Below are 26222 nucleotides of genomic sequence, written 5' to 3' on the forward strand. Positions count from 1 at the left end.
CAGCACTTTGGGAGGCCAAGCCCAGCGGATTACTTGAGGTCAGGAGTTCAAGACCAGCCTGGCCAACATGACAAAACTCCATCTCTACTAAAAATACAAAAATTAGCCAGGTGTGATAGCAAATACCTGTAATCCCAGCTACTAGGGAGGCTGAGGCAGGATAATTGCTTGAACCAGGGGGCAGAGGTTGCAGTGAGCTGAGATCGCACTACTGCACTCCAGCCAGGGAGACAGAGAAAGACTCTACCTCAAAAAAAAAAAAAAAAAAAAAAAAAAAAAAAATTAAGGACTACACTCTGATATTGTACTTTAAAACAAATTCAACAATCCCTCGTAAAAGTCACTTGATCACAGAGACCTTTCCTAATCACCCTATGCAAAATAGCATATAAATTTCTGTCACTTTTTCTTCAAAGTACTTAATACTATTTTGCATGTTTTGTATAGTTTCTCTCTCTGCCCCTAGAATATAAACTCTGTGAAAGCAGGAACATTAGTTTTGGTGTTTAAATTTTTTTTTTTTTTTTAGATAGAGTTTCACTTTTGTTGCCCAGGTCGGAGTGCAGCGGCACAATCTCGGCTCACCGCAACCTCTGCCTCCCAAGTTCAAGCGACTCTCCTGCCTCAGCCTCCCGAGTAGCTGGGATTACAGGCATGTGTCACTACGCCTGGCTAATTTTGTATTTTTAGTAGAGACAGGGTTTCTCCATGTTGGTCAGGCTAGTCTCAAACTCCCGACCTCAGGTGATCCGCCCACATTGGCCTCCCAAAGTGCTGGGATTACAGGTGTGAGCCACAGCGCCCAGCCAAAATTTTTTTAAAAGGGACAGAGTTTGAGGGCCATCAGGAGAGTCTCCAAACACATCTGATCTTCTAGAAGCAGCTTGGAGGGAAGCCCTGAATAGGGAGTACAGTGATTAATAGAGATGGAGTCTCGGTATGTTGCTCAGCCTGGTCTCAAACCTCTCAGCTCAAGCAATCCACCTGCCTCGGCCTTCCAAAGTGCTGGAATTACAGGCATGAGCCACGGTGCCTGGCTGGATTTTCTGTTCATTGCTTTGTTCATCACCTAGTACAAGGCCAGATAGGCCATCAATAGTTGTTTTTTTTTTTCTTTCTTTCTTTTTTTGAGACAGAGTCTCACTCTGTCACCCAGACTGGAGTGCAATGGCATGATCTCTGCTCATTGCAACCTCTGCCTCCCGAGTTCAAGCTACTCTCATGCCTCAGCCTCCCAAGTAACTGGGACTACAGGCATGTGCCACCACACCTGGCTAATTTTTGTAATTTTAGTAGAGACGGGGTTTCACCATATTGTCCAGGCTGGTCTTGAACGCCCCACCTCAAGTGATCCACCCACCTCAGCTTCCCAAAGTGCTCCAATTACAGGCATAAGCCACCGTATCTGGCCAATAAATCTTTATTGAATGAATAAACAAAAGTATATTATATTTCCCCCAAAGAACAGTCTATGCTCACTGTCTATGCTTGTCTCTCAGCCACCCCTCAGTGCAATCTGAATTTTGGTTTCCATTCTCACCACTCTACTGGAAAAAACTTTTCTAAGGTCACCAGTGAAATCCCAATGACAACACCTGAAGATGTTTTTGTTGTGGCAGATCTCTGCTATATCTGACATTTATGATCACTCCACTCCATGAAATTCCATTCTGTTGGCTTCCATGACACTTTACTCTCCTGAATAACTTCAAAAGTTTCTGACTATCGGCTAGGCGCAGTGGCTCACGCATGTAATCCAGCCCTTTGGGAGAACAAGGCAGGCGGATCACCTGAGGTCAGGAGTTTGAGACCAGCCTGGTCAACATGGTGAAACCCCATCTCTACTGAAAATACAAAAATTAGCCAGGCGTGGTGGTGTGAGCCTGTAGTCCCAGCTATGTGGGAGGCAGAGGCCTGGGAATCACTTGAGCCCGGGAGGTAGAGGTTGCAGTGATTTGCAGTGAGCTGAGATGGCGCCAGTGCACTCTAGCCTGGGCAACAGAGTGAGACTCCGTCTCAAAAAAACAAAAAAAGTTTTTGACTATTCCCTCTGTCACCTTTATGCTCTCCTTTTTTGCTACTTCTCTGCCTTGAATGCTGTAGTTCTTCAGGGTGTAGTCCTGGCCGCATGACTTTTAAGATAATACACACTCTTTTTTTTTTTTTTTTTTTTTTTTTTTTTTTTGAGACGGAGTCTTGCTCTGTCGCCCAGGCTGGAGTGCAGTGGCCGGATCTCGGCTCACTGCAAGCTCCGCCTCCCGGGTTCACGCCATTCTCCTGCCTCAGCCTCCCGAGTAGCTGGGACTACAGGCGCCCGCCACCTCGCCCGGCTAGTTTTTTGGATAATACACACTCTTTTTGGGTATTCTCATCTACTCTCATGGTTGCTACCACCATGTATATATAGGCTGGTACTACCCAAATCTATAGGTCTAGTCCCAGGCTTTCAGTTCCCTGGATAGAGTTCAGAATCCATCTGAATGGACATTTCCCATTGGTACTCCCCCGTCTCTATGACTTATCAGGTTAGAGATGGAATGTGTCATCTTCTTAAATTTCCTCTCCTCTGGTGAGCTAAAGCTGTTGAGACAGAGAGGACTAAACATCCTGCTGCCCTCAAGACCTCCATCTACTCCATAAGGGAAGGCAAAAATCTACTCTTAGGCTGGGAGGATTTGCAGCAAAACACTCATCAAAATGGCTGCTTCCTTAACTCCTCTATTGGAGGGCTGATACCCCAGTCTTGAGGACTATCTGTACCCAGTGGCTCTGCTCTGAACCCTGACCCTGGGCATCTCCAATTGGAGGGCACCATGGGCACCTCAAATGCAAGATGTGCAAGATTACCTCATTATCTTCCCTCCTAAATCATCACTTCCCCCCTCTATAGCTGGCACCATCACCTGCCCCTAACCCTCCAGGATAGAACCCTAAAATTCTTTGTTTTTTTTTTTTTTTTTTTTTTTTTGAGTCAGAGTCTCGCTCTGTCGCCCAGGCCAGAGTGCAGTGGCACAATCTCAGCTCACTGCAACCTCCATCTCCTGGATTCAAGAGTTCTCCTGCCTCAGCCTCCCAAGTAGCTGGAATTACAGGTGCATGCTACCATGCCCAGCTAATTTTTGTATTTTTTAAAGTAGAGATGGGGTTTCACCATGTTGGCCAGGCTGGTCTCGAACTCCTGACCTCAAGGAGTTGAGACTCCTGATCTGCCTGCCTCAGCCTCCCAAAGTGCTGGGATTATAGGTGTGAGCCACTGCACCTGGCCCTGAAAGTCATTCTTGATTCTTCTTTTCTCTCCCACCATATCCAATTAGTCCTAGTGATTTTCATTCTCAAATATTTCTTGTTTCCACTTTCTCTTCTATATTCTTATTGCCATGAACCTTCTTAGCCTCTTAACTGATGTCTATGCTCTCAAAATGTCCAATTACATGCTGCTGCTGCTTCTTTTTTTTTTTTTTTTTGACACAGAGTTTCCCCCTTGCTGCCCAGGCTGGAGTGCAATGGCACGATCTCGGCTCACTGCAACCTCTGCCTCCTGGGTTCAAGCCATTCTCCTGCCTCAGCGTCCTGAGTCGCTGGGATCAAAGGCACCCGCCACCACGCCCAGTTAATTTTTGTTATTTTTAGTAGAGACGGGGTTTCGCCATGTTGGCCAGGCTCGTCTCGAACTCCTGACCTCAGGTGATTTACCCGCCTTGGCCTCCCAAAGTGCCAGGATTATAGGTGTGAGCCACTGCACCTGGCTGACATGCTTCTTTTTTTTTTTTTTTTGAGACGGAGTGTCGCTCTGTCGCCCAGGCTGGAGTGCAGTGGCCGGGTCTCAGCTCACTGCAAGCTCCGCCTCCCGGGTTCACGCCATTCTCCTGCCTCAGCCTCCGGAGTAGCTGGGACTACAGGCGCCCGCCACCTCGCCCGGCTAGTTTTTTGTATTTTTAGTAGAGACGGGGTTTCACCATGTTAGCCAGGATGGTCTCGATCTCCTGACTTTGTGATCCGCCCGTCTCGGCCTCCCAAAGTGCTGGGATTACAGGCTTGAGCCACCGCGCCCGGCCGACATGCTTCTTCTTGAGACGGAGTCTCACTGTGCCACCCAGGCTGGATCTCTGCTCGATCCAGTGGCTCGATCTCTGCTCACTGCAACCTCCACCTCCCAGGTTCAAGAGATTCTTCTGCCTCAGCCTCTCGAGTAGTTGGGACTACAGGCATGTGCCACCACACCCAGCTAATTTTTGTATTTTTAGTAGAGACAGGGTTTCACCATGTTGGCCAGGATGGTCTCGATCTCCTGACCTTTTGATCCGCCCACCTCAGCCTCCCAAAGTGCTGGGATTACAGGTGTGCCTCACCATACCCAGCCAACATGCTTCTTAATAATTTCTTAGACTTCTATTGTTTGTGGAAGGGGAAATTTATAGGCAGAGGTTGGTGGGCAACAGAATCTAGCAAGATATTTGTTTTTATTGAATTTCTTTTTACAATTCTTTATATGGTGGGTGACAATGCTTTTTAAATTTTTGACCTAAACTTTCCTTTTAAAATAAATTTAAGTTAGAAAAGGGAGTCTTGGCCGGGCACAGTGGCTCATGCCCGTAATCCCAGCACTTTGGGAGGCCAAGGCAGGCAGATCATGAAGTCAGAAGTGTGAGACCAGCCTGGCCAACATGGTGAAACCCCATCTCTACTAAAAATACAAAAATTAACTAGGCCTGGTGGCGCATGCCTGTAATCCCAGCTACTCAGGAGGCTGAGGCAGGAGAATTGCTTGAACCCGGGAGGTGGAGGTTACAGTGAGCCGAGATTGCACCACTGCACTCCAACCTGGGGGACAGAGCAAGACTCTGTCTCAGAAAAAAAAAAAAAGGGCCGGGCGCGGTGGCTCAAGCCTGTAATCCCAGCACTTTGGGAGGCCGAGACGGGCGGATCACGAGGTCAGGAGATCGAGACCATCCTGGCTGACACGGTGAAACCCCGTCTCTACTAAAAAATACAAAAAACTAGCCGGGCGAGGTGGCGGGCGCCTGTAGTCCCAGCTACTCGGGAGGCTGAGGCAGGAGAATGGCGTAAACCCGGGAGGCGGAGCTTGCAGTGAGCTGAGATCCGGCCACTGCACTCCAGCCTGGACGACAGAGCCAGACTCCGTCTCAAAAAAAAAAAAAAAGAAGAAGAAGAAGAAAAGGGAGTCTCTCTGAATAAAAATTAAGTGGATCATAGTAGGTAGGCAGGAACTCAGAGAAGGTAAAAATCATGAAGGTGGATAAAAAATGACAGAAGTTAGCTGGGCATGATGGTGGCACCTGAAGGCTCAGCTACTCAGGAGGCTTTGGCAGGAGGATCACTTGAGTCCAGCAGTTCAAGGTTGCAGTGAGCCTCGATTACACCACTGCACTTCACCCTGGGAGACAGAGTGAGACCCTGTCTCAAATAATAATAATAATAATAATAATAATAATAACAACAACAGAAGTTTGGGAAACAATATAAGGTCCAAAACTCTTAAGGTGACGTATTAGCTTGAAACCACATGAAATTGATGATATCTATTTTGATATACAAAAAATGGCAGTTTCATGGCCGGCCATGATGGCTCACACCTGTAATCCCAGCACTTTGGGAGGCTAAGGCAGGCAGATCACCTGAGGACAGGAGTTTGAGACTAGCCTGGCCAACATGGTGAAACCCCATCTCTCCTAAAAATACAAAATTAGCCAGGTGTGATGGGTGCCTGTAATCCCAGCTACTTGGGATTCTCCTGAGGCAGGAGAATCGCTTGAACCTGGGAGCTGGAGGTTGCAGTGAGCTGAGATCATGCCACTGCACTCCAGCCTGGGCAACAAGAGTGAAAACTCCATCTCGGAAAAAAAAATGACAGTTTTAGGTCCGGCGCAGTGGCTTACACCTGTAATCCCAGCACTTTGGGAGGCTAAGGCACGCAGGTCATCTGAGGTCAGGAGTTCATGACCAGCCTAGCCAACATTGTGAAACTCCATCTCCATAAAAATAAAAATACAAAAATTAGCTAGGCATGGTGGTACATGCCTGTAGTCCCAGCTACTCAGGAGGCTGAGGCAGGAAAATCGCTTGAACCCAGGAGGCGGAGGTTGCGGTGAGCTGAGATCATGCCACCGCACTCCAGCCTGGGCGACAGAGTGAGACTCGATCTCAAAAAAAAAAAAATGCAGTTTCGTATGGGTCAATATAATAGAAAGTCCTACATTTTCAGGTCCCTGCCTATGTTCCAGCAAAACCAACTGCTTGTCATTGTTGTGCACATGCAACATTATTTGTTTCCTCTGTGCCTTTGCCCAAGTCAGTTCCTTATCTGGATACCCACACACTCTTAGGATTCAGGTGTCCCCACCTTCTGGAACCTTCCCTGTCATCTGTCCCCCAAGGCAGGTGAAGTGCTCCTCCTTAGTGCTTCCCTAATGCAGTCAGCATGGCTGTCTAAATGTTTAGGTTTGTCTCCCCCACTAGCCTATGAACTCCTCTAGGGCAAGGACGATTTTTTGGTAGCTAACCAAGTCTGTGAGTTAATGAATGTCTACAAAGAAGGGAGGCCTAACTCTGCCGGGAGAGCCACAGAAGGTTTCAGAAAGGGACCATCTGACCTAGATCTTCAAGGAGGAGAAGGAAGGAATTTGTCAGATGAGAAGTGAGTGGAAGGATACTCCGGGTGAGGTGATAGCAGGTGTAAAGGGGCTGGAGTTCCGATGGAGTCTGCAGTGTTAGAGGAAATGTAAGCACGGCTTGAGAAGGGTGCATGAAGGAGAGCCAGGAGAAAAAGGCCATGTTCACAGGGCCTCCCTCCTGAATCTTGGTCAAGACACCCTGAAACTGATAAACACATCCATAAATACTCCCCAGTGGGTACTGATTAAAGGGGCTGTGGGACTGGAGTGTTCTACCTTTAAGACAAAAACAAAAAACAAAAAACAAAAAAAAAACAAATCATCTGAGCACAGATGTAAAACCAGCCACATGGAACCACTATGTTCAAACTAGCATGACCTTCTGAGCCCTCAAGGAACTACTCTCTAGAGAAGTCACAGTAGGCTGGGCGCGGTGACTCACGCCTGTAATCCCAGCACTTTGGAAGGCTGAGGTGGGTGGATCACCTGAGGTCAGGAGTTCGAAGCCAGCCTGGCCAACATGGTGAAACCCCATCTCTACTAAAAATACAAAAATTAGCTGGGCGTGGTAACAGGCACCTCTAATTCCAGCTACTCAGGAGGCTGAGGCAGGAAAATTACTTGAACCTGTGAGGCAGAGATTGCAGTGAGCTGGGATTGCCCCATTGCACTCCAGCCTAGGTGACAGAGCCAGACTCCATCTCAAAAAAAAAAAAAAAAAAAAAAGAAAGAAAGAAAAAAGAATCATTGTTCCCTTAAGGCCAGTAGGTTCCCCTTTCACTTCCTGGTCTGAATGGGGCAGGACACAGGCAAACCTCTAGAAATGTGTTTCCTCACCAAAGTGGGGAGTTGTGATTGCTGAATACGCTGATAACTAAATCAATAATACTTGTGCCAAGAACTAGAGAATAAAGAAGAAATACGCTCTTGAAATAGGAATAAAGATTCATTCAAATATTTACTGAACCCCTCCTCTGTGGCGGTACTGGGCTTGATGCGTGGCCTCCTGAGATGTGCAGACAGCCGCAAACCTAAACAAGAGTCCAGGCTAGTGGATGTGATGTTATTCAAAAGAAATATTTCACTAGGGAAGCCTTAAATCTCTCCATACCTAGAGGATGATCTGAAGACTTAAAACAAAAATTCTACTGAGGGAGAAGAAAGTTCTATAGATGTATTTTTTTTTAAAAAGTTCAAACTCAGCAGTAATCAGGGAAATGCAAATTGCACTTTAATTTGAATTGAAACACCATTTCAAGCCCACTAAACTGGTTTAGTGCCTGATAGGATGACTGAGCCAGCAGGCCTGAGGTTGCAGAACAGTAAACATGACCAGGTACTGAGGAGCTACAGGTACAGCAGGCACTTAGTAAATATTTTGCTAAATCAAGCACAGAAAGCCTAGAACATAGATAGCAAACTGGCAGCTTGTGGGCTAAACACAGCCTACTGACATGTTTTGTTTGCTCTCACAATGTTTACAAAAATGAAATAATTGCCAAGAGTAAAATGAGGAGATTTCACAACTTCTCTTGAGCAACAGTAAGATCTATCGGCTCCTGGCCCAGTCTCCATGGGGCAACATGTGGCTGCAGCTGAGAGCAACAGAGAGAGCCCTACGTCTTTTATCACATTCCCACTACTGCCCCGGCCTCCCACGCTGGGGCTGCTGCATCGTCTTCTGTTCTCTCTGGTCCTAGAAGCACAGAAGTGTGCTCCTCCTTGACTAACAGGATCTGCTCTCAGGGAGAACATTCAGAGACTGGTATTACTAACTCTGCAATGGGGCCAGGAGCTATGGCCAGGGACAGTTTCTTCAGTGAGATACTGACATCCTATTATCCCAAATCCTTAAAACCCTGCAGGGTTGATGCTATCATCAACATTGTTCATTCACAATTGGAAACTGAGGCTCAAAGAAGTTAAGAAATTTGCCCAATGGGTGGCAAAACTGGAATGGAAACTCAAGAATTTCCAACTTAGCTAATATTAATTAATATTAATTAAGGATATTCATAGGCTGAGCACTTAAATATATCACATGAGCCAAATAATTTGATTCTCACTTCAACCCTGTGGGATAGAAACAATTACTAAACTCATTTTATTTGTGAGGAAACTATGGCACAGAAGGTTAATGACTAGTCAAAGGCCACACAGCTAATTAGAGGCAGAACTGAGATTTGAATCCAGCAGTCTCACAACACAGCTTGAATCTCCGCAAGGCAGGTGGCTGTCTGCCTCTAGTAGCTTCTGCAGAGTGAGTCCCCACTTCACTGACCCCACCAATTCCCTCTTCATGCTCCCTACTGTTAACAGTTCAGTGTCAGGCCGGGCGCGGTGGCTCAAGCCTGTAATCCCAGCACTTTGGGAGGCCGAGGCGGGCGGATCACAAGGTCAGGAGATCGAGACCACAGTGAAACCCCGTCTCTACTAAAAATACAAAAAATTAGCTGGGCACGGTGGCGGGCGCCTGTAGTCCTAGCTACTCAGGAGGCTGAGGCAGGAGAATGGCGTGAACCCAGGAGGCGGAGCTTGCAGTGAGCCGAGATCGTGCCACTGCACTCCAGCCTGGGCAAAAAAAAAAAAAAAAAAAAAAAACAGTTCAGTGTCTTTTTTTCAAGACAGAAGCACTGTCTGTGTTGGCTTTTAATATCCCAAAGGGATACCACATACCATCCTGCAACGTGCTTACCCTTCTCTTTTTTTTTTTTTTTTTTTTTTTTTTTGAGACACAGTTTCATTCTTGTTGCCCAGGCTGGAGTGCAACAGTACAATCTCGGCTCACCACAACCTCTGCCTCCTGGGTTCAAGTGATTCTCCTGCCTCAGCCTCCTGAGTACTGGGATTACAGGCATGCGCCACCATGCCTGGCTAATTTTTTTATTTTTAGTAGAGACGGGCTGTCTCCATATTGGTCAGGTTGGTCTTGATCTCCTGACCTCAGGTGATCCACCCACCTTGGCCTCCCAAAGTGCTGGCATTACAGGTGTGAGCCAACGTGCCTGGCCCACTTACCCTTCTCTTAACAATACATTGTGGAGCACCTTCCATATCAGCATGCTATTCCATTCTGCAGACTTACTGTAATTTATTTAACTTATAAATATTTAAGGCTGGGTAAGGTGGATCATGCCTATTTTCCCAACACTTTGGGAGGCCAAGGTGGGAGGATCACTTGAGCCCAGGAGTTTGAGACCAGTCCAGGTAACAGAGCGAGCAAGACCCAGTCTCCACAAAAAAAAATTTTTAGGCTGGGCACAGTGGCTCATGCCTGTAATCCCAGCACTTTGGGAGGTGGAGGCAGGAGGATCAACTGAGATCAGGAGTTCAAGACCAGCCAGGCCAACATGGGGAAACCCCATCTCTACTAAAAATACAAAAATTAGCCAGGCGTCGTGGTGGGCACCTGTAATCCCAGCTACTCAGGAGGCTGAGGCAGGAGAATCACTTGAACCCAGGAGGTGGAGGTTGCAGTGAACCAAGATTGTGCCATTGCAGCCTGGGCGACAGAGCAAGATTCCATCTCAAAAAAAAAAGAATAAAAATAAATAAATAAATATGGCCGGGCATGGTGGCTCACACCTGTAATCCCAGCACTTCAGGAGGCTGAGGCGGGTAGATCATGAGGTCACGAGATCGAGACTAGCCTGGCCAACATGGTGAAACCCTGTGTCTATGAAAAATATAAAAATTAGCCAGGCATGGTGGCACGTGCCTGTAGTCCCAGCTACTCAGGATGCTGAGGCAGAAGAATCGCTTGAACTCGGGAGGCGGAGGCTGCAGTGAGCTGAGATCATGCTACTGCACTCCAGCCTGGGTGACACAGCGAGACTCCATCTCAAAAATAAATAAACAAACAAACAAATAAATAAATATTTATGTTGTCTTCTTTTCTTTTTTCTTTTTTTTTTTTTGAGACAGAGTATTGCTCTGTCACCAGGCTAGAGTACAATGGCACAATCTTGGCTCACTGCAACCTCCACCTCCTGGGTTCAACCAATTCTCCTGCCTTAGCCTCACCATTAGCTGGGATTACAGGTGTGTGCCAACATGCCCAGCTAATTTTTATATTTTTAGTAGAGACAGGATTTCACCATGTTGGTCAGGGTGGTCTCAAACTCCTGACCTCAAGTGAGTCCACCCGCTTCAGACTCCCAAAGTGCTGGGATTACAGGTGTAAGCCACTGTGCCCGGCCTAGTTTTTCCTTCTTTAAAAAATAACTGATGCATTCACCTAAATTTGTGTAGTTGGACACTGTAGGATAATTCTAAGTACAATTCTGGAGTCAAAGTCATGCATCTATGATTTTGACAGATATTGTAAAGTTCTCCTCCAGAAAGGCTCTGCCAATGTACATTTCCACCAACACTGTAAGAAGTGCCTGTTTTCCATGCCCTTGCCTACGATGGGTATATTTTCCTGTACCACACATCAACTGTCTCCCTTAAGCTGCCTTCTTGTTTTTATAATCTATTCAGTTTCACCAGCATGATTACAATTATAAAAGGAAAAAACAAAATAATCTACGTCTTAGGAAACACACCAAAACGATGGCAGTGATTGGATTTATGTGGGCATGATATAAGTGATTTTTTTTCAGTATTTTCCAAATATTAAGTGAGTGTTACAGAAATTTTCTCCCTATTCCCCCACCCATCCTTTTATTTTTTATTTAAAAGAAGAAAAAGGCCCCGAGTGTTAATCTTCAGGGCAACATGGAGGAGAGTGGCTAAAGAGACTGTTGCCCTGCAGTGCAGTCAGGTTTTGTGGGACAAATGATGCCTCCCCTGCTGCCCTCCACAGCTCTTACAAGTGGATGGACTGAATAGGGAAGGTGGTAAAGAAGAAATGAAAGTAGCTGGAACTACTCAGGGCCTGAGGAAAGGTGAAAAAGAGTAAGAAGCCCAAAAAGGGGCCGGGCACAGTGGCTCACGCCTATAATCCCAGCACTTTGGGAGGCTGAGGCGGGGCCTGATCATGAGGTCAGGAGTTCGAGACCAGTCTGACTAACACGGTGAAACCCCATCTCTACTAAAAATACAAAAATTAGCTGGGCGTGGTGGTGGGCAGCTGTAATCCCAGCTACTCAGGAGGCTGAGGCAGGGGAACAGCTTGAACCCAGGAGGCAGAAGCTGCAGTGAGCCGAGATCACGCCACTGCACTCCAGCCAGCGTGACAGAGCAAGACTCCGTCTAAAAAAAAAAAGAAGAAGAAAAAAAAAAGCCCAAAAAGAGATCAGACAGCTGTTTATAGAGGCCGGTTAGAACTTTACTCAGCAAGAGGCCGGGCGCGGTGGCTCACGCCTGTAATCCCAGCACTTTGGGAGGCTGAGGCGGGCAGATCACGAGGTCAGGAGATCAAGACCATCCTGGCTAACATAGTGAAACCCAGTCTCTACTAAAAGTACAAAAAAATTAGCCAGGTGTGGTGGCGGATGCCTATAGTCCCAGCTACTCGGGAGGCTGAGGCAGGAGGATGGTGTGGACCCGGGAGGCGGAGCTTACAGTGAGCTGAGATGGTACCACTGCACTCCCACCTGGGCAACAGAGCGAGACTCTGTCTCAACAACAACAAAAAAAAAAAAAAAAAAAAAAGAACATTACTCAGCAAGGAACCCTCCCTAAACCTGTCTCTGTCCCTACTTCCCACTCCAGGGAAGGGCACCATTATTCACCAAGTGGCTCAAGTCTGAAGTCAGGGAGCTATCCTGGACTCTGACCTGCCTACCCACCCACCTCCATTCACCAGATCCTGTTGATGGTATCTTCCTAAACTCCCTGAAAACCTATTTGCTTCTTCCATCTCATTCTCTCTCACCTGGATTAAGCTGCAACTGCCTCTCCACAACCACCCTCTGCACCCTGCCCCACCCATCTCCTGCAGAGCTGTCAGTTCAAATTGAGTCTGACATGCAAATCTGATTTCGAGTAAAAACCTTCAATGCTCCCTTGTGGCCTGCAGCCCTGGTACTCAACCCTGGCTACACATTAGAGTCACCTGGGGAGCGTTAAAACTGATCCCAACACCAATCCCCATATCTTAAGAGACTCAGACCAAATGCTTTTAGTTTTTTTTTTTGTTTGTTTTTTTTGAGATGGAGTTTCGCTCTTGTTGCCCAGGCTGGAGTGCAATGGCACGATCTCAGCCTACTGCAATCTCTATCTCCTGGGTCCAAGCAATTCTCCTGCCTCGGCCTCCCGAGTAGCTGGGATTATAGGCACGTGCCATCACGCTTGGCTAATTTTGTATTTTTAGTAGAGACAGGGTTTCTCCATGTTGGTCAGGCTGGTCTTGAACTCCTTACCTCAGGTGATCTGCCCACCTTGGCCTCCCAAAGTGCTATTACAGGCATGAGCCACTGCAGCCAGCATTTTTTTTTTTTTAAAGACATAGTCTTGCTCTGTTACCCAGGCTAGAGTGCAGTGGCGCGATCTCAGCTCACAGCAACCTCCGCCTCCCAGGTTCAAGCGATTCTCCCGTCTCAGCCTCCCGAGTAGCTGGGATTATAGGCATGCGCCACCATGCCTGGCTAATTTTTTTTTTTTTTTTTTTTTTTTAGGAGAGACGGGGTTTCACCATGTTGGTCAGGCTGGTCTCGAACTCCTAACCTTAAGTTATCCACCCGCCTCGGCCTCCCAAAGTGCTGGGATTACAGGCGTGAGCCACCGTTCCTGGGCTGAGGCTCTTAGTGTTTTAAGCCTTACTTCTGGCCCCTCTCGCCTCTTACTCTTTGTTCTAGTCATCATGACAGATTGGGGATTTCCCAAACTTGCCCCGTTGTAGCCTCAGGGTCTATAAATATGCCAACTCAAAGTTCCAGCCCTCGGCCTCCTGGCCTCATTAAGACTCTGTTTGAGAATCACTTCCTCTGAGCAGCCTCTACCTAACCCCACCCCAGATCTGCCCCATTTATCACGCATCCATCACTGGAAGAGTCTCTCGCATGGTCGTCACTGTCCATTTCTTTGTGTGGTGTCCTCACTAGACTGCGAGCTCCTTGCAAACGGGAACTGTGACTAAACCATCTCTGTATCCCTGCTGGGGGCACTAACTAGCTGGTGAACCCATATGTATGTGGACTTGAACAGCCCAGTGGAGGGTCTGTATGAGAGGTATCCGCATAGGACAATACACGGTATGAGAGAAGAACTGCAGCTTCAGAAGGGCTAGGAGGCCAGGTTCTCAGCAGGAGTTTCCAGAGCACATAGCCTGTAACCACCAGGAAACAGGCAAAGATACAGAGCCTCGAAGCTGAGTAAGACAGTGCCTTACTTCTCCTTGAAGAGGGGCCTTGTGTAACACATCTGTGTTCTAATTTGAATCCTCACCGGCTATGTGACTTTAGGTTAGATGAACCTCTAATATTTGCATGGCTGATGGAAAAAGTGCATACATGAGGTCCACATACCATTTATCTACATATTTAAAAGTTAAAAACTAACAAATCATTAAATACAGTTTCTACTCTATCCTCTCCTATTCTGTTCTCTTACCTTGATGAATATACCTTCATAATGACCTGGGGCTAGGTTTAAATTTAACATTCGCAGATTCTTAAGAGTTCTTGGGGGATATGGTGACACAAGGAGAACTAGCCCCTGACCTACACCCTGCTCTTCCCACCTGCATTAGGCAGAATAATGTCCCCTCCCCACCCCAGATGTCCATACCCTGACCCCAGGAACCTGTGAATATGTTATCTTACATGACAAGGGGGAATTAAAATTGCTAATCAGGCCAAGCATGGTGGCTCACACCTGTAATCCCAGCACTTTGGGAGGCTGAGGCAGGAGGATCACTTGAGCTCAGGGGTTTGAGACCAGCCTGGGCAACATTGCAAGACCTCATTTCAACGTATATTACAAATTTATTTATTTTAATACAATAAAAAATTGCTAATAAGCCGACTCAAGATAGGGAGATTATTCTGGATTATTGGGGTGGCCCAAAGTAATCACAAGAGTGCTTCTAAGTGAAAGCGGGAGGCATGAGTCAGAGTCGGAGGGGATGTGGTGAAAGAGACAGAGGCTGGAGTGATGGGATTGCTGGCTTTGACGGTGGCCACCAGCCAAGGAACACAGGTGGCCTCTAGAAGCTGGAAAAGGCAAGCAAACAGATTTTCCCTGGAGCCTCTAGGAAAGACACAGCCATGGATATACCTTGATTATAGCCCAGTGAGACCCATTTTGGACTTCTGGCCTCCATGAATGTCAGAAAGTAAGTTCGTGGTAATTTTTTTACAGCAGAAATAGGAAACGAACACACTGCCCTAGTCTCTGTCCTGCATCACAGGACCTCACGCTCAGCCCAGGGATCACACCAGCTCCTAAGTGCAAAGTCACACTCACAAACAGATGCCCCTTGGCCACCCCTTGGGCCTAGGGGTACACACACCAGTGTTCTGGGGAGGAGGGACTCAGGGAAGAGGCTCTGGAAAATAGCAGGGAAATCTGGGGTTGTGGAATGTGTAGCATGGTCTAGAAGGGACTCTGGGCTCAGGGTTGGCACAGCTCCTAGGCTGCAGGGCCTCCTCACCTGCTCACTTGGGTCAAATGGCTTCACCTCCCTGAGACTCATCTGTAAAATCAACCATGTGGATCATTATTGAGTATGTCATCTGTGCCAAGTGTCCTACTTAGTATCAGAGAGTTGAGAATGCTGAATCCTTGTCCTCAAGGAACTCATCTCCTAGTAATTCTGACCTCACAAGGTTTCTACCCAAGAAGGGAATGGTAGGTAAAGCAGCTGACACATAGAAACCCCTCAATAAACTTTATTTTCCATCCCTTTCTACTTAACCAAATCAAGGGGCTTACCAATTAAAAATAAAAATCCCTTGCCCAAACTCTTTGATGGATTTCACTTGCTCCTAGGAGGAGCCTAAAATCCTTTGCAAGTCCAACCTCCACTCCCTCAATCTGTATTCCACATACAAACCTTGTAATTCCTCACCTCCACCAAAGGGGTGCTCCTGCTTCTGGCCTTCGCCTTGCTCTTTCTGCTGCCTGGAATGTCTTGTCTTCCACAAACACCCACCCCTTCTCACCAAGCTTTCTCTTTCAAGGCTTAGTTGAAATGCCATTCTCCTGATGAAGCCCTTCTTGGTTTCAGAACCCCACTAACCTGAGCAGGTTTACCTGCCATCTTCTCTCCCAACACCAGGTAGGACTCTCTGTAGCACTGACCACGATGGCTATTACACGACTACTATTTATATGACCTTTTGTTGGTTAAATATAAAATGAATTTATTTTCATAATTTTTAATTTCATTTTCTTCACGACAAAGTCTCAAAGGTATTACTTTTTTGTGTTGTGGTAAAATAAATACATATATCTAACATTTACGTAAGCTATTCAGTGGCGTTATGTAGATCCACACCGCAACCATCAGCAGTATCCATCTTGTCCATCTCCAGGACTTTTTCCATCCCATGCTCAAACTCTGCACCCATTAAACAATAACTCCCTATTTTTTCTTCCCCCAGCCCCTGGAAACCATAGTTCTATTTTTGTCTCTATGACTTTGACTACTCTAGGTATCTCACATAAGTGGAATCATAGAATATTTGTCCTGTTCTGATTGGCCTATTTCACTTAGTATATATGTTTTCGAGGTTCACCGAAATGGTAGTATGTATCAGGATTTCATTCCTTTTTTTTTTTTTTTTTAAGGCTGAGTAATATTTCATTGTATGGACAGACCACGTTTTGTTCATCTATTCATTTGTTGACAGATATTTGGGTTGTTTCCAACTTTGGCTATTATGAATAAGGCTGCTATGAACATCAGTGCACAAATATTGGTTCCTGGGCTTTCCATTCTTTTGGGAATATACCCAGAAGTGGGGATGCTGGATCAGATGGTAATTGTATACTTAATATGTATTACTTTTTGACCACTTTTTATTGGTTTATGCTCCCTCCCCACTTCCTCCACTGTAGTCTAGCACCATGAGGGTAGACGCCACGTCCTTCTTCCTCTGTGTTTCATTATGTGGTACCCTCACTAGACTGTGAGCTCCTTGCAGGCATGGATTGTGACGAAACTATCTCTATATCCCTGGTGGGGGCACTAAATAGCTGGTGAACCCATAAGTAAGTGAACTAGAATAAAGTGCCTAGAATAAAAGTGATACATTGCTGGGTCCAGCATAGGCTTGGCCCTTCAATCAACATTGGTTAAATTAATGAAACAATGGCAATTTAGCTGACTTGGGTGAAGGCTGGAAGCCTGAAGCAGATGTCACAGAAGAAAAGTGACAGCAATTCCTGACAGGGATTTTCACTCCCAGAGGTCCCAAAGAGACTGCCCATAGTTTTCTACATGCCTGGTTTTCTCCCTTTCTTTTTCTTTCTTTCTTTTTTTTTTTTTTGAGACGGAGTCTCGCTGTGTCTCCCAGGCTGGAGTGTAGTGGTGTGATCTTGGCTCACTGCAACCTCCACCTCCCAGGTTCAAGAGATTCTCCTGCCTCAGCCTCCTGACTGAGTAGCTGGGATTACAGGTGCACACCACCATCCCAGCTAATTTTTGTATTTTTAGTAGAGATAGGGTTTCACCATGTTGGTCAGGCTGGTCTCGAACTCCCTCGTGATCCGCCTGCCTCGGCCTCCCAAAGTGCCGGTATTACAGGCGTGAGCCACCATGCCCAGCCTTTTTCTTTCTTTCTTGTTTAGAGATGAGCTCTTGCCATGCTGCCCGGCTGAACTGCAGTGGCTATTCACAGGTTCAATCACAGCATGCTATGGTCTTCAACTCCTGGGCTCAGCCTCCCACGTAGCTGAGACTACAGATGCAAGCCATGTTTTTGTTTCCTTAAGTTTTCTGACATTCATGCCTTTACGTGGGGTTTCATCCTCCCTATGTTCTTATCTGAAGCTATTTGGTAGAATCAGATAAAACTGAGCCAGGCGCTGTGGCACATGCCTGCAATCCCAGCTACCTGGAAGAATGAGTGGGAGGATTGCTTGAGCCCAGGAGTTTGAGAACAGCCTGGGCAACATAGCAAGACCCTGTCTCAAAAACCAAACCAAATAAAATTGAGCCCACGGATCTATGCCTCATATCTCCTCTTGAGGCAACAGAGCACAGTGTGAGGAGTCACTGTGAATCAGAATGATCAGTGTTAAAATTCAAGTTCCACCACTTCCTGGTGGTGACTCTGAGGCTCTCTTTTCTCTTGTAAAATAGGAATGTTATATATAACTCATAGGACAACTGTAAAGATGATCTTAAATATGTCAAACACCTAGAACAAAGGAGGTACACACTGGCCATAAGTGTTAGTTCTCCCTTACCTCCTCCTCCTCCTGTCTTTCTCCATTCCTCTCAATCCCCCTGTGTGTGCTCAGCTGATAGACATGATAATATCTTTTTTGTTTTTACATCAGCATGAGGGAAATTTCTAAAACAAGGACCAAAGGAATATATCCTAGAGCACAGAGGAATTCATTATACACACATTCTCTCCATAGAGGTTCAGCCCACAATTAAAGTTGAGAGATTCTGGCCCGGTGCAGTGGCTCACGCCTGTAATCCCAACACTTTGGGAGGCTGAGGTGGGCAGATCATCTGAGGTCAGGAGTTCAAGACCAGCCTGGCCAACAGGGCGAAACCCCGTTTCTACTAAAAATACAAAAATTAGCCGGCCGCGGTAGAGGGAGCCTGTAGTCCCAGCTACTCGAGAGGCTGAGGCAGGAGAATCACTTGAACCTGGGAGGCGGAGGTTGCAGTGAGCCAAAATCGTGCCATTGTACTTCAGCCTGGGCGACAGAGAAAGACTCCATCTAAAAAAAAAAAAAGCTGAGAGATTCTTTACTATTCCTAGATAAGAAATATTAGACACATTGACAAACACTGACCACATGACCACATGGATGATGGCAGCAACTCACGGGTCTACACTGTGGTGGGGTTTGCCTGGCACTCTCACATACATGATCTCCCTTGAAGCGGGCAGGAAACAAATGGAAAGCGCAAAGATTTACCTAAGGTTACACGGCTTCATAAGGCAGTAGGGTATAATGCAAAGCATTCAGGAGATTTGGGTTCAAATTCTGACTCTGTCATTCCCTCGTTCTGTGACTTAAGGCGGTATAAAGTAAATGAGACTCTGGCTATCTGTTTAAAAAAAGATAATTACTTGAGGCATATGATTTTTAGACACTTGTCCTCTACAGTATGATACTGTACCTTCTTTGAGAGAGAGAAAAGACAAACTGAATGCAGAGGGGGAAAGGCCAGCATCAAGTTCCACCCAAAGGATGCTTGGGGAGAGGTGCTGGGAGGGTGGTGTGCCCAGGAAGGGCATGGAATCTGTGTCCGCTCCCCCATACCTTGCCTTTGCATCTCTTCATCTGGCTGTTCACAAATGTAAGCGTCTCCCTGTGTTCTGTGAGCCACTCTAGGCAAATTAATTGAACCCAAGGAGGGGTAGTGGGAGCCGTGATTCATAGTCGGTTGGTCAGAAGTGTAAGTGATAACCAAGTTGTGACTGGCATCTGAAGTGGGGGCAGTCTTATGGGACTGAGCCCTCTATGGAAAAGAGTAGGACACCAGGCAGAATGGCGCCTAGAGACCTGTAAAAGTAAGCCAGCGTCGGCTGATCCCTCTAGGAGACTTGGTGCTCACTGCATAAGCCCAAGCAAGCCTAAGCCTTAGCATCTTGATGCAACTATGACCAAAGCTTCCACTTGGTTTCTCTGCTTCTGCCATCTCCACCCCTGCAACCCATTCTCCACACTGCCAGTACAGTCACCTTTTCAAAAATGAAAATGGGGGCTGGGCACTGTGGTCCATGCCTGTAGTCCCAACTACTGGGGAGGCCCAGGCAGGAGGATGGCTTGAGGTTCAGGGGTTCAAAACCAGGCTAAGCAATATAGCAAGATCCCATATTTGAAACTTAAATAAAAGAAAATGTAGTCATATGCCCTCCTCAGCTGAAAACCCTCTAACAGCTCCCGATCTCACTTCATAAACAAACAAATAAATAAATAATGCTTAGAAGACCAGTGGCATCAGCATCACCTGGAAACTAGTTAGAAATGCAAATTCTTTTTTTTCTTTTTGAGACAGAATTTTGCTCTTGGTGACCAGGCTGGAGTGCAATGGCACCATCTCGGCTCACTGCAACCTCCGCCTCCCGAGTTCAAGCGATTCTCCTGCCTCAGCCTCCCGAGTAGCTGGGATTACAGGCATGCACCATCACGCTCGGCTTATTTTGTATTTCTAGTAGAGACAGGGTTTCACCATGTTGGTCAGGCTGGTCTTGAACTCCTGACCTCAGGTGATCCACCTGCCTTGGCCTCCCAAAGTGCTGGGTTTACAGGCGTGAGCCACCATGCCAGGCCTAGAAATGTAAATTTTCATCCCCATCGAAGATCTACTGAATCAGAATCCCTAGGGGCCCAAGAGTCTATGTTTTTTGTTTTTTTTTTTCTTTTTGAGACGGAGTCTCACTCTCGCCCAGGCTGGAGTGCAGTAGCGCAATCTCGGCTCACTGCAAGCTCTGCCTCCCGGGTTCAAGTGATTCTCCTGCCTCAGACTCCCAAGTAGCTGGGACTACAGGCGCCCGCCACCACACCTGGCTAATTTTTTATATTTTTAGTAGAAACGGGGTTTCACATGTTAGCCAGGATGGTCTTGATCTCCTGACCTCGTGATCCGCCTGCCTCAGCCTCCCAAAGTGCTGGGATTTACAGGCGTGAGCCACTGCACCTGGCTGAGTCTATGTTCTAATAACCTCTCTAGGAGATCTGTGAGGCTGCTAAAGTTTGAGAAGCACTTTGCTACACACTGTTCATAAGCTGATTCATCCTATACCTTGGTAACTTCCCAAGTTTATATCGATTTTCCCATTTACTCAACTGCTTATGTGACGTTTTCGTTTAGATGCGAAAAGGCATCTCAAGTATAATGTATCTAGAACCAAATTCTTGATTTTCTATCTTTAAACTTGCTCTTTTTGCAGTCTTTCCCCAAGAGGAACTAGCATGGCCATTCACACAGCTGTTCAGGCCAAGAATCTAGGCAGCAATCTTGATGCCATTCTGAGGCCCCTTAACCAATCTAATCCATCAACAAATGGTGTCAATCCGGTCTTCAAATAGGTGTATGCCTGTAATCCCAGCTACTCAGGAGGCTGAGGCAGGAGAATCACTTGAACCAGGGAGGTGGAGGTTGCAGTGAGCCGAGATTGCACCACTGCACTCCAGCCCAAGTGACAGAGTGAGACTCTGTCTCAAAAAAAAAAAACAAAAAAAAACACAAGACACTGAAGTCTTTATTGTCATGGCCTTTGAGGCCCTAACTGGTTTGCCCTGTACCCTTCCAGACTCTTTTCTTTCTCTCCTCCCACTCCCTTCCTGTATTCTAGTCACACTGGTCTCCCTACTGTTTCTCAAGAGGCCAAGTCCTTTCTCATGTCAAGGTATTTGCAAGCTCCCTCTGTCTATAATGCACTTTCCCAGGATAGTCGCAAGGCTGCTTCCCTCACTTCCTTCAGATCTGCTTACATGTAACCTCCCAAGATCTCCCCAACCACCCTTTTTAACACCTTCCATCATTCTCTACGTATTTACCTCTCATCACACTTGATCAATGCTTGACGTTTAATTGTTTGTTTTTTTTTGAGATGGAGTCTCGCTGTGTCATCCAGGCTGGAGTGCAGTGGCACGATCTTGGCTCACTGCAACCTCTGCCTCCCGGGTTCAAGCGATTCTCCTGCCTCAGACTCCTGAGTAGCTGAGACTACAGGCACTTGCCACCATGTCCAGCTAATTTTTTTGTATTTTTAGTAGAGACGAGGTTTCACCATGTTGGTCAGGCTGGTCTCAAACTCCTGACCTCAGGTGATCCACCTGCCTCAGCCTCCCAAAGTGCTGGGATTACAGGCGTGAGCCACCACGCCTGGCCTGACGTTATATTTGCTTGATAAATGTAAGCTCTATAAGTATACTTGTAGTTTAGACAGTGCCTGAAATACAGTAGCCGTCAATAAATACTTGCTAGATGAATAACTAGAATGATGGATACAAAGGCTGTTTAGAAATTGCCTGTAAGTATGTGGGAACCAATGCTTACTGTGGACCTACCGTATTGCAGACATGCTACCAATATGATCTCACTTAGTTCCTGGTAATTCTGTGCAATATTATTATCTAAAGTTCAGAGAGGTTAATACACAAGCCCAGGTTCAACAGTACTTAGCAGGTCTGAATTTAGTATCCTTTCATTTCAGCTCTAACAGCATTTTATGCTATAAAAGGCTGTTATGCCTCAGTGGAAGTCAGTCTAGGCTGAACTCAGCAGCTTAAATAAGTATTTATGGCCGGGCGCGGTGGCTCATGCCTGTAATTGCAGCACTTTGGGAGGCCAAAGTGGGCGTATCATGAGGTCAGGAGATTGAGACCATCCTGGCTAACAGGGTGAAACCCCGTCTCTACTAAAAATACAAAAAATTAGCCAGGCGTGGTGGCCGGTGCCTGTAGTCCTAGCTACTCGGGAGGCTGAGGCAGGAGAATGGCATGAACCCGGGAGGCGGAGCTTGCAGTGAGCCAAGATCATGCCACGGCACTCCAGCCTGGGTGATAGAGCGAGATTCCATTCCCCCACCCAAAAAAAAGAAAAAAAAAACCAAGTATTTGCTTCTAGCTTGGATGAATGAGATGTGTTTATGCAAACTATTGAAGACAGTCAAAATACCTTATATACTTTATACCCAGTGACCTTCCTTGGACCTTATTTTATTTATTACTATTATTTCTTTAGACAGAGTCTTGCTGGAGTATAAGTGGCATGATCATGGCTCACTGCAACCTCCGCCTCCTGGGTTCCAGTGATTCTCGTAGCTCAGCCTCCCAAGTAGCTAGGGGGACTACAGGCGCCCACCACCACACCCAGCTAATTTTCGTATTTTGGGTAGAGATGGGTGGGGTTTCACCATGTTGGCCAGGTTGGTCTCGAACTCCTGGCCTCAAGTGTTCCCCCCACCACAGCCTCCCAAAGTGCTGAGATTACAAGCATGAGCCACTGCACCCGGCCTGGACCTTGCTTTAATATGTCAACTTCCCACTTAAAATATAAACCTCTGAACTGACCATAGTCCTCCAGATATGCTCTGATCAGTGGCAGGTACTTTGAAAGACTGGACCAGGATACTAGATTAAGATTAACGGATCTCAAGTCAAGCTCCTTATTCTGTAATTGCTTTATAGAACCTACACTAGATTTACTTCAAATTTGTTGTTACCATCTTCAAAAACATGAGAAAAGTATTGACTTGAAAATTATAGACCAACGCTTGTCAATTCTACTGAAAACATCTGATATTCTAGAGGATAAAAGACTGTTGAGAATTCCCAAGTATGTGCCTCCATATAACTGTCTCTGGAATATGAAATAAAATATAACTAGAGAAAGACCCTTGGATACCCACTGATCATATAAATCCAGGACTATAGTGCTTTATAATTAAATTACCTTTCCAACTTTTGCCTGACTTCTTTGATAAGTAACTTTTATACTGGATGAAAATGATGAGAACAAAAGGCTTCTCCTCTGCTGCAGAATAAACAGTACTGTCTACACAGAGGCTGCCTCCCATCACGGATCCCAGTCTCTGATGAATCTCACCTCTATCTCCAGCTGATTTCCGTCTCAGAAACCGTTTTCTTTAGATTGCCTCATTTTCTCTCCTCTTCCGTCACCTTCACTAGCAGATGACTTTCATAACAGACATCGGTTAGGGTGTCTCAGCAAAATTAGAAATTAAAATTTGCTATGGACTCTCAGGGTTGCATGTAAACAGCAGTAATTAACACCAGATGTCACTCAACTATCTTTACTTGCCACCCCCTCTCCAACTGCCTCAATTAGGCCAAACCATCTCTCATCAGGAATGCGGCAAAATGTTCCTGCTGCTTCCGCCTCTGCCCTGGACACTGCCCTTGTCCCCTGTATGCTGTTGCTAGGATGAGCTTTCTAAACATCAAGGTAACTGATAATAGTTATGACCATTTGTGTCAGTTATATGCCAGGTACTTGCATTATTTTTGCTCCTCATAATAACCAAGTCAGATGGGAATATTTATTTCTATTTACCCAAGAAACTGAATTCAGAGAAATTAAGAAAGTCATGAAGATCACAAGGTTATTAAGAGCCAGAACTGGGATTCCATCCCACATCTCTGGCTCCAGAGCCCATGCCCTTCCCATTGCAGCTGACTGGATTTCAAGATCAGGTTCAGGTTCTTTAGGTTGATGTTCAAGGCCCTTCAAAAATCTAGTCAATTCAGCCCTATTTCCTGTCAGGCCCCCAACACTCTCTCAACTCCAGGCATATCAAATACTTAATATTCTTCTTGCTTCCCTACCTTAGTGATCACTACTGCCTTGCCTGAGATGACTTATCTCCAAACTCTTTTCTTTTCTTGGTTTGCTCATAATAATAGATTTAAATCAAATGGGTTTTTTGTAATCTGCCCCCCTCCCCACCAGCCACTCCTTCACACAGTGCTCACAGAACTACCTAAGCAAACTCCTGCCACACCATATGTCACCGTGTGTTCTAACCTGCTGTATCCTACAGTGTGGGGTGGCACTACTGGCAGCACAAATGATTTTAGATGCCACATGGATACCACATTAACAATGAATCACAAAGTGAGAAAGTCATTCTCTTTCCAGTTCTCTTTCAATCTCTCTGATGACAATGAGGAAGGGTCAGTATGGTGCTGGTGTATTAAGGTGGTGATTAACAGCATGGCCTCTGGAGCCAGACTGCCTGGGTTCAATCTCCACTATACCCCTTAACAGCTGAATGGCTTCTCTATGCTGTATCCCCCAGATACCAACACACAGCCAGGCACACAATAAAAATTTGCCGAATGAATGAGTTCAGCAAACATTCTTAGAACACAATTAATGGGAGGCACTCCTAAGGCTTGACAGAGGACAGATGGAGAGATGTACATAGTCTAACACAGTTCCTTCACGAACCTGAATCCAAGAGGGATGTATACAGTCTAACACAGTTCCTTCATGAACCTGATCCAAGAGGGATGTATACAGTCTAACACAGTTCCTTCATGAACCTGATCCAAGACGGATGTATATAGATAGCCTAACACAGTTCCTTCACGAACCTGAATCCAACAGGGATGTATACAGTCTAACACAGTTCCTTCATGAACCTGAATCCAAGACAGATGTATATAGATAGCCTAACACAGTTCCTTCATGAACCTGAATCCAAGAGGGATGTGTACAGTCTAACACAGTTCCTTCACGAACCTGAATCCAACAGGGATGTATACAGTCTAACATACTTCCTTCATGAACCTGAATCCAAGACAGATGTATATAGATAGCCTAACATAGTTCCTTCATGAACCTGAATCCAAGAGGGATGTGTACAGTCTAACACAGTTCCTTCACGAACCTGAATCCAAGAGGGATGTATACAGTCTAACACAGTTCCTTCACGAACCTGAATCCAAGATGGATGTATATAGTCTAAAACAGTTCCTTCATGAACCTGAATCCAAGAGGGATGTATACAGTCTAACACAGTTCCTTCACGAACCTGAATGCAAGAGGGATGTATACAGTCTAACACAGTTCCTTCACAAATCTGAATCCAAGATGGATGTATATAGTCTAACACAGTTCCTTCACGAACCTGAATCCAAGAGGGATGTATAGTCTAACACAGTTCCTTCACGAACCTGAATCCAAGAGGGATGTATATAGTCTAACACAGTTCCTTCACGAACCTGAATCCAAGAGGGATGTATACAGTCTAACACAGTTCCTTCACGAATCTGAATCCAAGATGGATGTATATAGTCTAACACAGTTCCTTCACGAACCTGAATCCAAGAGGGATGTATAGTCTAACACAGTTCCTTCATGAACCTGAATGCAAGAGGGATGTATACAGTCTAACACAGTTCCTTCACGAATCTGAATCCAAGAGGGATGTATACAGTCTAACACAGTTCCTTCATGAACCTGAATCCAAGAGGGATGTATAGTCTAACACAGTTCCTTCACGAACCTGAATCCAAGAGGGATGTATAGTCTAACACAGTTCCTTCATGAACCTGAATGCAAGAGGGATGTATACAGTCTAACACAGTTCCTTCACGAATCTGAATCCAAGATGGATGTATATAGTCCAACACAGTTCCTTCATGAACCTGAATCCAAGAGGGATGTATACAGTCTAACACAGTTCCTTCACGAACCTGAATCCAAGAGGGATGTATAGTCTAACACAGTTCCTTCATGAACTTGAATGCAAGAGGGATGTATACAGTCTAACACAGTTCCTTCACGAATCTGAATCCAAGATGGATGTATATAGTCTAACACAGTTCCTTCATGAACCTGAATTCAAGAGGTATGTATACAGTCTAACACAGTTCCTTCACGAATCTGAATCCAAGATGGATGTATATAGTCTAACACAGTTCCTTCATGAACCTGAATGCAAGAGGTATGTATACAGTCTAACACAGTTCCTTCATGAACCTGAATTCAAGAGGTATGTATACAGTCTAACACAGTGGTTCTCAAAGCTTGGT

At 45.9% G+C, this 26222-nt stretch overlaps 1 long non-coding RNA gene and 1 pseudogene across 1 annotated transcript; one reads left to right on the plus strand and one right to left on the minus strand.

The window, feature by feature from the left end:
- The window catches only part of LOC144335247 (B-cell CLL/lymphoma 7 protein family member C pseudogene), a 369536-nt pseudogene that overhangs the window by 184317 nt on the left and 158997 nt on the right, over nt 1–26222 (minus strand).
- Nucleotides 9335–13303, plus strand: LOC144335256 (uncharacterized). Its single transcript, XR_013405983.1, has 4 exons — nt 9335–9445; nt 11223–11858; nt 12689–12857; nt 12985–13303. It is a non-coding gene; the product is annotated as an uncharacterized LOC144335256 (long non-coding RNA).

This window comes from Macaca mulatta, chromosome 1, assembly GCF_049350105.2.
Source record: "Macaca mulatta isolate MMU2019108-1 chromosome 1, T2T-MMU8v2.0, whole genome shotgun sequence".
Lineage (NCBI taxonomy): Eukaryota > Metazoa > Chordata > Mammalia > Primates > Cercopithecidae > Macaca > Macaca mulatta.